The sequence below is a fragment of the Podarcis bocagei genome, assembly GCF_964188305.1.
Source record: "Podarcis bocagei genome assembly, chromosome: 8".
Lineage (NCBI taxonomy): Eukaryota > Metazoa > Chordata > Lepidosauria > Squamata > Lacertidae > Podarcis > Podarcis bocagei.
Genome location: NC_138133.1, coordinates 52,639,046 through 52,651,988, shown reverse-complemented (window position 1 = coordinate 52,651,988; position 12,943 = coordinate 52,639,046). Strand labels below are relative to the sequence as shown.

General features: G+C 41.0%; 1 long non-coding RNA gene across 12 annotated transcripts in view; it reads right to left on the bottom strand.

Annotated features, from left to right (window-relative positions):
• LOC308593103 overlaps nt 1-12,943 on the bottom strand; it is an 89,859-nt gene that overhangs the window by 65,703 nt on the left and 11,213 nt on the right. The window contains exons 5-6 of one of the 12 annotated variants that reach the window (XR_014010710.1): nt 10,929-10,978; nt 5,767-5,781 (exon numbers count right to left, since the gene is read on the bottom strand). The exons of 9 other annotated variants lie outside the window; for them this stretch is intronic. This is a non-coding gene — a long non-coding RNA (uncharacterized lncRNA). Of the gene's footprint in view, nt 1-5,533; nt 5,782-7,118; nt 8,789-10,928; nt 10,979-12,943 lie in introns of those variants that run through there. 2 more of the 12 variants (XR_014010711.1, XR_014010712.1) reach the window with 2 other exon arrangements.

The window sequence follows — 12,943 nt, the reverse complement described above, 5'->3', positions numbered from 1 at the left end:
GCCCCTCACAGCCAGCATCCTTGGAACACGAGCCAGAACCTGAACCCCGGACCAGGGAACACCACAGGCCGCAACGCACACGTAGGCCGCCGGCGTACCTCGAGGACTATGAATGCGACCTCCCGGGCAGGACTGGAACTTAGAGGGGAGGGGTGCTATGTACTGAGTTGACTAGGATCCAAACTGCAGCAGTCTGATTGGTCCTAGAACAATAGGATCCAAATTGCAGCAGTCTGATTGGTCCTAGAACAATAGGATTCAGAATGCAGCAGTCTGATTGGTCCTAGAACAATGCAGCAGTATGATTGGTTGGCAGGAACCACCCAATCATGCTCCAGATATAAGTGAATCCACAACCTGATTGGCTTACAGTAGAATTCCAGAAGTAACCAATCATGTGCAGCCCATTGTGTAAATAATGTATATAAGCAAATACTTTGAGGGGACTTTCATTCATTCCTCCTCACCACTATGAGCTGAATAAAGAGCACGAAATCACTTTGCGACTCTGAGTATATTTCAAGTTCCTTAAAAAAACACCCTTAAATGAAGCTTTTAAGTTAAAAAACCAACCAACTGCTGATGTGTTTTAACATGAAACAACCCAGGGCTCTTCAGTACTCCACAGGCAACATTCCTGTAGAGCCATTCACTTCTTTCAATGCTCATGGAGCTAAAGAAACAGAGATATAAGAAAATATAGGATATCCCTATTTTCATTGGAGAATGGTGGAAGATATGGATATGGTTCAGAAGAATAGAGAAATAATAGGGCAACATACAGCTTTATGGGGGTCCTGCTCAAACTTGGGAGTTTTATTGGCATCATGTTTCAACTTGGGCTGTGGGGAGAGAGCCTCACATCACTTTGCCTCATTATTCGGCCCACACACAGAGTCAGTGCACACCTCAAGTAGTTATCAATGTCAAGATAGACAGAAATGGCTATAAATAGATAGATATAGATATAGATATAGACATACAACACATCAGAAGGTGTCAAATGTTTACCTCATACTGACATTTCAGGACAGCGTGAGAACTATAATACACACACACACACACACACACACACACGGCCATTATTATTCTAGTTTTACAGATGAGGAAGTGATTCAGTGAGTGAATAATAGGTAACTTGCCTAAAACCAGTCAGAAAGCCTTTGGATGAGCAGGGCTTTGACAATCCTTGACAACAGTCCCAATAATGCACTGCATAACAACAACTTAATGTGACTGCGATATTTTTACAGTGAAATCTTATGTGTGCATACTCAGAAGCAAGTCCTCACTAAACTCAATGAGGCTCACTTCCATTGAAGCGTTGTAGGATTCAATCCAAGGTGTGAGTGGTAAAAGAGATGACCTTCTACAGCCAGTTATGGCTGTGGCTCTTGCTTACAAGAAAGTCTGTGCAGTTAATACATCGTTCCTGACATGGCATACACTTATTGACTGCAGCCAAAGCTGGTCTCATTTCAATATGAGACAGTTTGTTTTGCATTCCTTTAAACTAAATGGTCTGAGTTTTTTGCTGTCCGTTTTATTCATTTGGTTAAAGAGCACACTAGAGTATGCAGGGTGTTTTAAGTGCTCATGAAGAAGTATGTCTTGAAAGAGTTGGGCCAATGCAATTTTAATTTGGGTACATGCTTGAGATTTCATTTACACCCGTCTTTCTCTCTCACGCACATTTCTACCCTGTTATTGGTGCTTTCATTCCCTTGGTTTCTCCATGTTTCCCTTTAAAGCAGGATAGGATATGAATTAAAGCTGCCTTCCTTTTGTGTTTTTGGATGGTGACACAATGCAGTTGTTTAATGAAGGATATTTATGAGGACTCATATCCAGATCTATGGAGCTTTTTAAAAAAACAAAAACTGGCTATTACTCCTTCTGAGACTGCTTTAGTTGGCTTATTGATTGATTTCAATTGATAGCTATTCCTTGCCTTCCAGCTAAGAGCAGATACCAAAAGACAAAAGGTAAAATTAAACAGAATGAAATTTAGCATAACAACATACGGTGAACCCTACTGGATTGGACCAAAGGCCAGTCTAGACCAGCATTCTGTTTTCCATAGTAGCCAGCCAGATTTTATTATTATTTTATTGTTAATTAAATTTATATGCCACCATTCAAAGATTACAGGGCAGTTTACAATGTAAGAAACAATGTTATGAATTTTGTGTTTTTATTTCTTCTTGCAAATGTAACATCCTATGCAAACCTTGGTTTTGTTTGTTATAGTTTGTATTTCTTTGTCTTCTTAATTCTTTTTTTGTTTTTTGGGTTACATGGATAACATTCAATGTTTAAAAAACAAACAAAACATTTTTTTTTAAAAAAACACTGGAACTCAGCAGGTACCCAATGCTGATAAATAACGAGAGGTTCAAAACATGCAAAAGGATATATTTCTTCACACAATGCATATGCCTATGAAACTCACTACTACAAGTTGCAGCAATGGTCACTTAGAACTTACATTATTATACACATTACTTGGCCAGAGAACCACACTGCAAAAACAGAAGAAGTGTGAATTTTAAACGATGGCTACACCTCTGTTTGCACATCATTTTGCAAAGTGTGAATTGGGGAGATTCGCCTTTTAATGTGAACCAAATCTAATTTCTCCAGCAGCCCTAAGTAGGATGTAAAGGACAGGGGCGAAGACAGGCATCATGACACCCGGGGCGGGCGTCGCTACGTAGGGCACATGTGCATCGTCACTACATACAACGCATGCGCCGTACGTAGCGATGCTGCACATGCGCTGTATATAGTGGATTGCTGGCACCGCCACTCCAGTGCCGTATAGACAGTGCCGGGATCCTCTGCTCGTGGCTGCAGCCGCGGAGGATCCTCTACATGCGGCTGCAGCAGCAGACATGGAACCCGGGGTGCACCGCCCATTGCGACGCCACTGGTAAAGGAACTTTACAGGCTACAGCAAGGAACGGAATGCTGGATCAGACCAAAGACCCATCTTGTACAGCAGAGCTCTTAAGGCAGCCACACTATCATTTCAAAGAAAATTGCTGTTCAAGATTGTCAGATATTAAATTAATATTTTAAATTGCAAACTGCCTTGAAAGAAAGGAAGCATATAAATGCAATTAATGAAGTGACAGAAAAGCACCAGTATACCTCTTGCAATAACCACAAGTAGTGATGTTAAATTCTCGAGAAGAATCTTTTGGAGAATATTCTCTCAATTAATGATATTAGAGAATTTTCATTTCAAACAGGAGAATATTCATTTTAATGCATTGAAAATGATATAATTTACATTGGAATATACTGATATAAATTACATTGGAATATATTTCAGTATGTCAGTATATTACCAGTACAGTGGTACCTTGGGTTACATACACTTCAGGTTACATACGCTTCAGGTTACAGACACTGATAACCCAGAAATAGTACCTCGGGTTAAGAACTTTGCTTCAGGATGAGAACAGAAATTGTGCAGCGGCGGTGTGGCGGCAGCAGGAGGCCCCATTAGCTAAAGTGCTGCTTCAGGTTAAGAACAGTTTCAGGTTAAGAACGGAGCTCCAGAACGAATTAAGTACTTAACCCGAGGTACCATTGTATGTCAATCTCTGGTAAATGGCACTTTGTACCATTGAATGGCACTGCAAAAACCAGTTAATGGCACTAAATAAAAATATAGAAACTTCAACTGTTTAAATCAAGGCCACCTCACATGCCATTACACATAATTGTATAGGCCTAGGTACTTTAAGTGTATAAAGCATTAAAACTACTTTCTATAAAAAAATTTAAAAAATCACACTGTATGGTCAAGGGTATAGAATTGCTAAGAATAAGGTCACACCAAAATGGGAAAAATGCTATTACATATAGTTGAAATACATACGAATTCAAATGTTCATCAAATTAAATGAATAGCATTTTTAAAACTAAAAAAAAAAAGTTTTCTGTAGCTCACATTTCAGAACTGCCAATGGTGAATGACACAGTGCCCAGCAATGTAACTGGATCGAAAAAATCATTATTCATTACTTACACTGGCAATATCACAGCTTGACTTATTATTTACTAGATTTTTTAAATGTGGGTTGTAAAACTGGTTCTTACATTAGAATTTACAGTTTGCGGAGAATATTCTCCGGAGAATTTTCTAGCAGAGAATACTCTCGAGAATATTCTCACCTCACATCACTAACCACAAGCAGGGCTTAAGAATGTAAGAATATAAGAAGAGCCTGCGGGGTCAGCCCAGTAGACCACCTGGTCCAGCATCCTGTTCTCTCAGGGGCCAACCGGATACAGTGGTGCCCCGCAAGACGAATGCCTCGCAAGGCGAAAAACTCGCTAGACGAAAGGGTTTTCCGTTTTGGAGGTGCTTCGCAAAACGAATTTCCCTATGGGCTTGCTTCGCAAGACGAAAACGTCTTGCGCTTTTTTCTTAAAGCCGCTTGAAGAGGCGTAGTTGCAATGGACCGTGCTTCGCAAGACGAAAAACATCGCAAGACGAAAAGGCTCGCGGAACGAATTCTTTTCGTCTTGCGAGGCACCACTGTACCTATGGGAAACCAGCCAGCAGGATTCACGCACAAGAGCACGCTCCCCTCCTGTGGTTTCCAGCCACTGGTGTTTGGAAGTACTGCTTCATTTCAACACCTAAAAGCAATCACAGACTCTCACGGCAATAGTTTCAAGGCTGCCAGGAACAGAAACTTTTGGACATCAAATGCCTGGGTAAACAGATTTTTAAAAATTTTCTCCCAACAATTAATAGTGAGGGGGAACAGATGCACCTTACTAGGGAGAGCAGTCCAGAAACAGGGAGCCACCACCAAGAAGGTCCTGTTATAGGTTAACAGCGATTGGGCAAAACCCAGCAGTGGCGCCGCCAATAGGGCCTCCCCTGCTGATTGTAGGACCTGAGGTGGCTGTTATTGAGGTAGGAGCTCTTTGAGGCACTTGGGTCCCTCAAACGGACAAAGAAGAAGATGAAAGTGAATTGGGCCCAGAAGCTCACTCCCATCCTTAAAAGTCATAGTAGTGGTGGCCCCAACAGCAATGAGAGGCAATGAAGCCTTTTGTTCACATTCTACCTCTTTCGCCATCCCCACTATTGCCTAGTACCAGAAATGTAGAGTGCAGTGGGTTCTGGAAGGATGCTTTGTTTAAGGGGTTTGGACTAGATAACCTACAGAGCTTTTCCTGCTTGCACAGTTCCCTTTACAACCAGCATGAAGTTGAGCAGGAAGCACACACATAAATTGTCTTGTGTAACATCTTTAATCATTCATGTATTTGTGTGCTCTTCCATAGTTAATGAGCCTGCTTGCATTTGCCCTTGTTCCTGCTCCCTTTCTCGTTCAGTCAGTTTGTTGTGGTTTTGTGTATCTAATCCATCTGTCACTCGATTACAGCTACAGAGCACCTGTTATGGATTTCTAGAATTTCATTCAAGCTGTTGACAAGTTATTCACAAATTGGCCCTTGTCAGCCTGTCATTGCATCGAGTGCTCTTTGGCGAATCCTTTTGGGTACACACAATAATGAACAGGAGTTCGTGCCACTTCTGAATTAAACAGCTTCATTTTCTCCTGGTTTCTTAAAAGGAGCATTAACAGATTGGAAGTGACTTGCAGAGGGGACATTTTGTTGAACCTGTATTCAAATATTTGTTTTCCCCAAGACATAGCACCCTGCAGGGAGGATCACAATGAAAGAGATGTTGAGCAGTCAGGAGGTGCATGTTACTCACAAAATGACCTAGCCTTTCTAGATTCAAACCTGCATCGTTTTCCAAATGAAAAAGAAAGAAAAAGAGCAATTTTTTAAAAAAATTGGACATCATATGTACTATATTAAAAAAGTACCAAGGATTCGTGTTTGCAATGAGCAAAACATTGTACTGTAATAATAAATGTTCATAAATGTATCAACCAAGCACGTACATAGTTCAGCACAGGAAGACCGACCTGAAACCATTTTGACTCCCAAACTGACCAAATGTTTTCTCTGCAAGGAGGGAGGGGGTCAGGGAGCCTTCCCATTGTCTCAGGAATTGGGAAATCACCATTTCAAAGGGTGACAGACTACCAGGAAAGGTAATCAGATAGGGCATTATCAGATAACCTGGCAGACAGGAAAAACAACAACATTCAAATTTCTGTTGTAGACCACCTTTTCTGTGATGTAGGTATGATGTTTGTGGGGGGTGGTTTTGGGTTACACCCCTTCTGTGATGTATGTATGATGTACGGAGGGGTGGTCTTGAGCTCCAGGGCAGGGAATTTAAAATGTCTATATAAGGCCTTGCACGCCATTGTTCGAGGTCCTCCTCCTTTCCGGTGTATGAGGGGAGCATCCTGTTGCAACAGATCAATAAAGATCAGGCTTACTAGCTGCTTTGCTTCTCAATATTCTCTGGTTGGCCTCTGTTATTTTCTCCTACCAATAGGGAACCCACATAAGGACTCGATACGGGTTCTTGGATACCCCATAAGGAAAAAAGGGCAGTTTTTTTTTACAACAGTACAATGCAGAACAGGAGGAAAGCATTGCAATCTCAAATACTTAAGAAATGCACTTAAAGGTAAAGGTAAAGGTAAAGGGACCCCTGACCAGTAGGTCCAGTCGTGGCCGACTCTGGGGTTGCGGCGCTCACCTCGCTTTATAGGCGGAGGGAGCCAGCTCACAGCTTCCGGGTCATGTGGCCAGCATGACTAAGCCACTTCTGGCGAACCAGAGCAGCGCACGGAAACGCCGTTTACCTTCCCGTCAGAGCGGTACCTATTTATCTACTTGCACTTTGACGTGCTTTAGAACTGATAGGTTGGCAGGAGCAGGGACCGAGCAACGGGAGCTCACCCCATCACAGGGATTCGAACCACCAACCTTCTGATCAGCAAGTCCTAGGCTCTGTGGTTTAACCCACGGATAGAGGAACTACTGCTGGCGACTCTTTCTTAATTGCTGATTTGTTCTCTATTGACCATAAGACCCATTTTTCCCAACAGAAAAATAAAAGGATATAATTTTTTAAATAATTTTTAAAAAATTAAACCTAGCTATTTAAAATACTTTTGTTACCTTTTTGGTCTAACAAAATACTTCAAAACTAGCTCACAAAAGAAAATAGAAACATTTTAAAAATATTTTTAAAAGCCCATTTTCCTTGATTTCAGTAAATAATGAGAAACACATTGTAATGCAGAAATCATTGTAACACAGCAGTCAACACACAATAAGATGTTTTGTAAAGTCCACCTTAACATAAGCCGACATTAACAATATTGAAAATAGTGGTTCATTTTGTAACCAGCTGCAGGGTAGTTATAAATTTGTGATATATCATATTCAGTTAGTCTAGTTGTCACTTTCTTAGCATTAAAAAGTTTTCTTGGTATTAAAAAACTTTGTTTAGATGGCTGCTCTGCAGCTGCTATGAAATAATTACTACTTCCTCAGAAAAGTACCAATGTGGTTGATTCTCCATTGGTTAGGAAAACACACAGAGAATCATTTTTGTGTTGGGTGGGTGGCGGGATACCCTGTCCACTGCAGACCTCAGAACAGCACTAGCTAGAAATACTTTTTTGAAAAAGGAATGGCAACACTTTGCAGCTTTTAAAATCTGGGCAAATGGTTTTCAGAAAGGGAGAAGGCATGACCATGCTCACACCCACATCTTTGTCTCCAGGCTCTATGATACACAACAATGATTTGCCAGAGTGATATGCTTAGCCTGAAAAAAATATGTTTCATTCCCGTTATCATTACTTCTGTTTAACTTGGTGTGACACCCATTGTCTTCACTATCTTCTCAGTCACATTACTTCCTGATTAAAGAACATTGTGCCCTATCAAAGGTTATACGTCAATAAGTTAATTTGTGTCTAATGTGCTACAGCTCTTCCCTCCTTCATTCATACATAACATCTGGGTATATGTTCCCTTAGTTTCCCTGCATATTAACTACCTGTTTTTCCTCTTTTGTGAGGAAAGAATATATGTTAGACGAGGAAGCAACTGGGGATTGCTAGGGCGGCCTAGAGTCACAACTAATGACAGAGAACCCTATTCTAAAATAAATGGGGAACAATCAACACTCACTTCTTGACAATACACTTTGAACTCTCAAGGCAGTCAAGGCTAGCTTGCATATAATAGAAATGGGCAAGTGAAGTAATAACGAAAAAAGAATATGTATCTATCTATACATCTATCTATCTATATATGATAGAAAATATAAAGAAGGGGCCAAGTTGACTCTGAAGAGCTTAACCACCTGCTTAGGTCTGCCACAAACTCACTACAAACACTTGTTTTGTGCCAATACAGCCATAGTCTTCAAACCTTCATCAACTATGGTAAGCAAAGGAACTCCTAGTACCCTAGTATTATTATACTGGGAACTCCTGACACTCCTAGTATTATTCCTGCACTGATGCAGGTTGAACTAGATGACCGTCCTTTCCAACTCAATGATTCCATGATTCTATTCCTTCAGTCAATATCAGATCTCCTGAAAGTCATGTCTCAACTACGGGAGCAAACACAAGAGTTATGATCCACTGGATCTCTAGCCAATTCTCAGTGCATCCATGCCATACTGCCATAAGCTGTACATTCCAGCTCAGGTGGAGATACAGCAGCATAACTCACTCACAAAGACAGGGCTCAGGAAGTTTTTAAATGCACAATACGGCGTCAGAAGTTGCCACATACAAGAATCAATGAGAGTAAATCAAACGAATGAAGTCCACCATTTTGCAGGCCATTCTGTTTGATAAGCCTGGAAGAAATGGGTTGCAGAAGGCACATTTCACCAGCTGCCATTGCCAAGCTGTAATGAAGCTTAGCCGAGACCCACAACAAACACTGGCTAGCCTCATTAAGTTCTGTTAGAGGAAGTGAAGCTGAAATATTGAAGAAACCAATGAGAATTCAAACAAGTCTAATGAGGATGTCAGTTAACAAACAAGGCAACTGATAGATGGAGAGAAATGCTAGGAAAAATGTCCAAGTTTTACAAAGACGAAAATAGTGCTGAGACAAAGGTCTGCTTTTCACTTTGACAGTAATGATTCTGAGGCTGAATTCACCAAAAGGAAGTAATGCTACCTTTTTTATGTATGTTCACAGCCCTTAAACAGAAGTTTTCAGCAGATATCTAAAGGAATGTAGTGATGGTGCTTAATATCAATAAGCAGGGAGCTATAAAGTACAACTGCTGTCACAGTAAAGGCAGGAATCCTTGCAAATGCAGAATGGTTATTGTGTGGTGCTTGTTCCACAGATTGGAAGAATCAAATAGGCACAGATGGGGTATGACAATCTCTTAAATAAACTGGTTCCAAACCCTTCAGTATGTATGTACAGTGGTACCTCTGGATGCAAACGGGATCCGTTCCGAAGCCCCGTTCGCATCCTGAAGTGAACATAACACGCGACTGCATGTCTGCGCGGGTCGTGTTTTGCCGCTTCTGCACATGCGTGTGACATCATTTTGAGCGTCTGCGCATGTGGCAAAACCTGGAAGTTACGCACTCCGTTACTTCCGGGTCATCGCAGAGTGCAACCCGAAAATGTTTAACCTGAAGCGTATTCATCCCGAGGTATGACTGTATGTATGTATGTATGTATGTATGGGACTTCCAAGCAAGTGTCTTATTAGGGTGTATGCTGAAAGTCAAATGTGTACCTCAGCTTCATCCAAAAACCACTCTAACCTTAGAAGCCACATACCTCTACACACACATACACACACACACACACACACACACACACACACACACACACACACACCCCTAGACACTTGTAAGTCTGAACTAAATCCCAGCAGCTAGATATAATGTGACTGGACTGAGTTATCTGTCATGCTGAGTTAGCTAAACTGTAGAAGCTCATATAAAACTGGTGTGGCAAGCGAGAGACATAACTGGTTTACCTGGAGTGAGATTTCATAAGCAACAGCTGACTTTATCAGATGCCTAGAGTGAACTAAGAAGGTGAGTGAGTGTACAGTCTTGCACAAGGGGATACAGTACACCAAGGCTAATATAGCGAGAATACAAAAGGCATCTGATTACGACAAATTTATATGAGAAATTTATAAAAATCAGATTCTAAACCAAAAGCGATGGAAAGTGATGTTCTTTTACTTAAACAGATGCTAATTCAAAGTGCAAAGGAAAAAGGGAGTTAGCATGCAGTCACATAGCATCATAAAGCTTATTACATGTTAATAGAAAGACTTGTTATTGCTATGGTTTATGGAAATAATAATTGCTCCTAAAAGTTTACCAGATCTACTAACCCACAAGCAGGGGATTTTCCATAAAGAAAACTACACTTTAATACAGTGGTGCCCCGCAAGACGAATGCCTCGCAAGATGGAAAACCCGCTAGACGAAAGGGTTTTCCATTTTTGAGCTGCTTCGCAAGACGAATTTCCCTATGGGCTTGCTTCGCAAGACGAAAACGTCTTGCGAGTGTTCCAATTTTTTTTCGCTCCCCCCCTTTTTCTAAGCCGCTAATAGCCTTTTAGCCGCTAAGCCACTAAGCCTTTAATAGCCGCTAAACCGCTAATAGCGCTAATCCACTAAGCCGCTAATAGGGTTGCTTCGCAAGACGAAAAAACCGCTAGACGAAGAGACTCGTGGGACGGATTATTTTCGTCTTGCGAGGCACCACTGTATCAGCACTTTGCCTTTTTTATATCCTAATAAAACAATAAGGTAGAGTGTATTTTCTATTCTTTATCACCTCCTCTCTTTAATTTCCCAGCTTCATTACAAAGAACTTTGATTAAGTGTCTTTTCCCTTAAAGCAAAATGTTTAGCAACATTTCATATAGGTAAAGACAAACAACTGCTGTTTTAGAAACCCTATCATAGACATGTTATCAACACCTGGATTGCTAATTGACTTACACTCTCTGATGTTTGTCTTTCAAATAAAACAAGATGTTACATTTATCCTGCTGTAAAAGATGGAAAGTGAAGTCTAGGTGGGTTCCCATGAGGAAAGACACAGCGATAACAACAAGAACCTTTATTGAACTACATAATTGTGAACAAAGGCAAAGTAACTGCTTATATACATTCCTGAAAGCCTGGGCCACTCCCACTCCCAATGTGATTGGCTGTCTAAACTTCCAAGTTGTGAATCACGACTGAGAGTTCAAGGGCCAATGGCAGAGGCCCAAATCCTGAAATGTTCTGTGATTGGACATCAGAACACAGGAGCTCAGAATCCTTAGTCCAGACTCAATACTCAGCTCATCACACTGGTCAAAGTGTGATGTAGTATCAACAACAAATGGTGGGCCCAAGTCTAATAGGTTATGGGCCAACTGGGTCTAACATGGTACATGATGCACTAGCAGTTTGAGGGGACAATTTATGTCAGGAGCAAGAGAAGGCCTTAATCTTGCTCTTCCTTTTCAAACTGAGCACAATAGTTGTTTATACACAATTAACATCAAATTCCATTTAGCCCTATGAGATTTGTTGTGGCACAAGCTTTCATTGACTAGAGCCCACATATAGCACAATAAACCTGTTAGTCTTGAAGGCTCCACTGGACTCTTTTTGTATCTCTTCGGTGTAACAGACTAGCATTCTTCCCCTATGGGATCTGTCAACTTGAACTTGCTCTTCCTTCCTGAATCTTCACTGACTCAGTACAAGAATTGCCTCAAACTATGTTGTCAAGTTGCAGTATATTATAAGCAGCTACACAGAGCACAGGCTTAAAAAAAACTAAACATTTCTCTTCACCTTGCCTTTAATCTAACTTTTCACTTAGAAATCATTACACATAAAGGAGAACTGCAACGCCAATCATGACTTCACAGTGCTTTCCCATTACGTTTTCCCTCAGATTCCTTGAAATACATTCTGTCATTGTTATACTTTCCTTAAGAGGAACAGTAACAATATAGATTGTATCTGAAAGCCCTTAAACATCTTTTGCAAACATTACAAATCTGTTCACATGAAATTCTTCTAGATTCAGGTTTCTACATTAAAATAATAATAATACTTCATTGTCGTCACTGCATCTAAACAGACTTGTCCAATGAAACTGCTCTAAATAGTGAGAGGGCTTTTACATCAGGGACCTCTTAGGAGTGGGGAGAAACACCTGGTGGCCTGTCATGACTGTTTTGCTAGCAAGACAGTTGAGATGAAGTCGGGCTTTGCCTCTACCATGGCATCAAGGTCCAAACCAAGCCAAAGAACTTTGCCCTAAATTGCTCTGAACAATTTCTACAGTAGAAATATATGAAGGATGTATTTCTTCCAAAATGAAGACACATAAATACTTTTCTGATTAACAGGGATGCTGCAATCTGCCTGGTGGGGTTGAGAGGATAAAAACTTGGATTTTTCTTTACCCACCCTTTTTACCTGTGCTGTCTCAGGCCCTCAAGTCTGACTTGAAAAGGCTCCATAGATAATATACCTAAAGTAGACTGGAAATGAGAATCAGTGGAGAACTGGCTGTTCCTACTCTTCAAGTAGATAAGAATACATCCAAGAGAATTGCCTCCTACTATTAGCAGGAGCCTGTGATCTAAATATGTCAAGAAACTGCTGTAGAACTAAAAACCTAAGAGCCACTTACTATGGACAGGTGGAATTTTAAAGAGTTGTGTTTTGGAACTTCTCAGACAAAGCAAGAAAATTTCACATTGCAAGTGGAGGAATTCTACGCCACTTTGCTGCTACCCTGTCCACCTGTCCCCCCCCCCCATCACCTTGGATGTTCTCACCCTGAAGGAAGCCCCCAACCACAGCTCAGCAGGAGATATAGAATCATAGAGTTGGAAGAGACCACAAGGGCCATCGAGTCCAACCCCCTGCCAAGCAGGAAACACCATCAGAGCACTCCTGACATATGGTTGTCAAGCCTCTGCTTAAAGACCTCCAAAGTAGGAGAC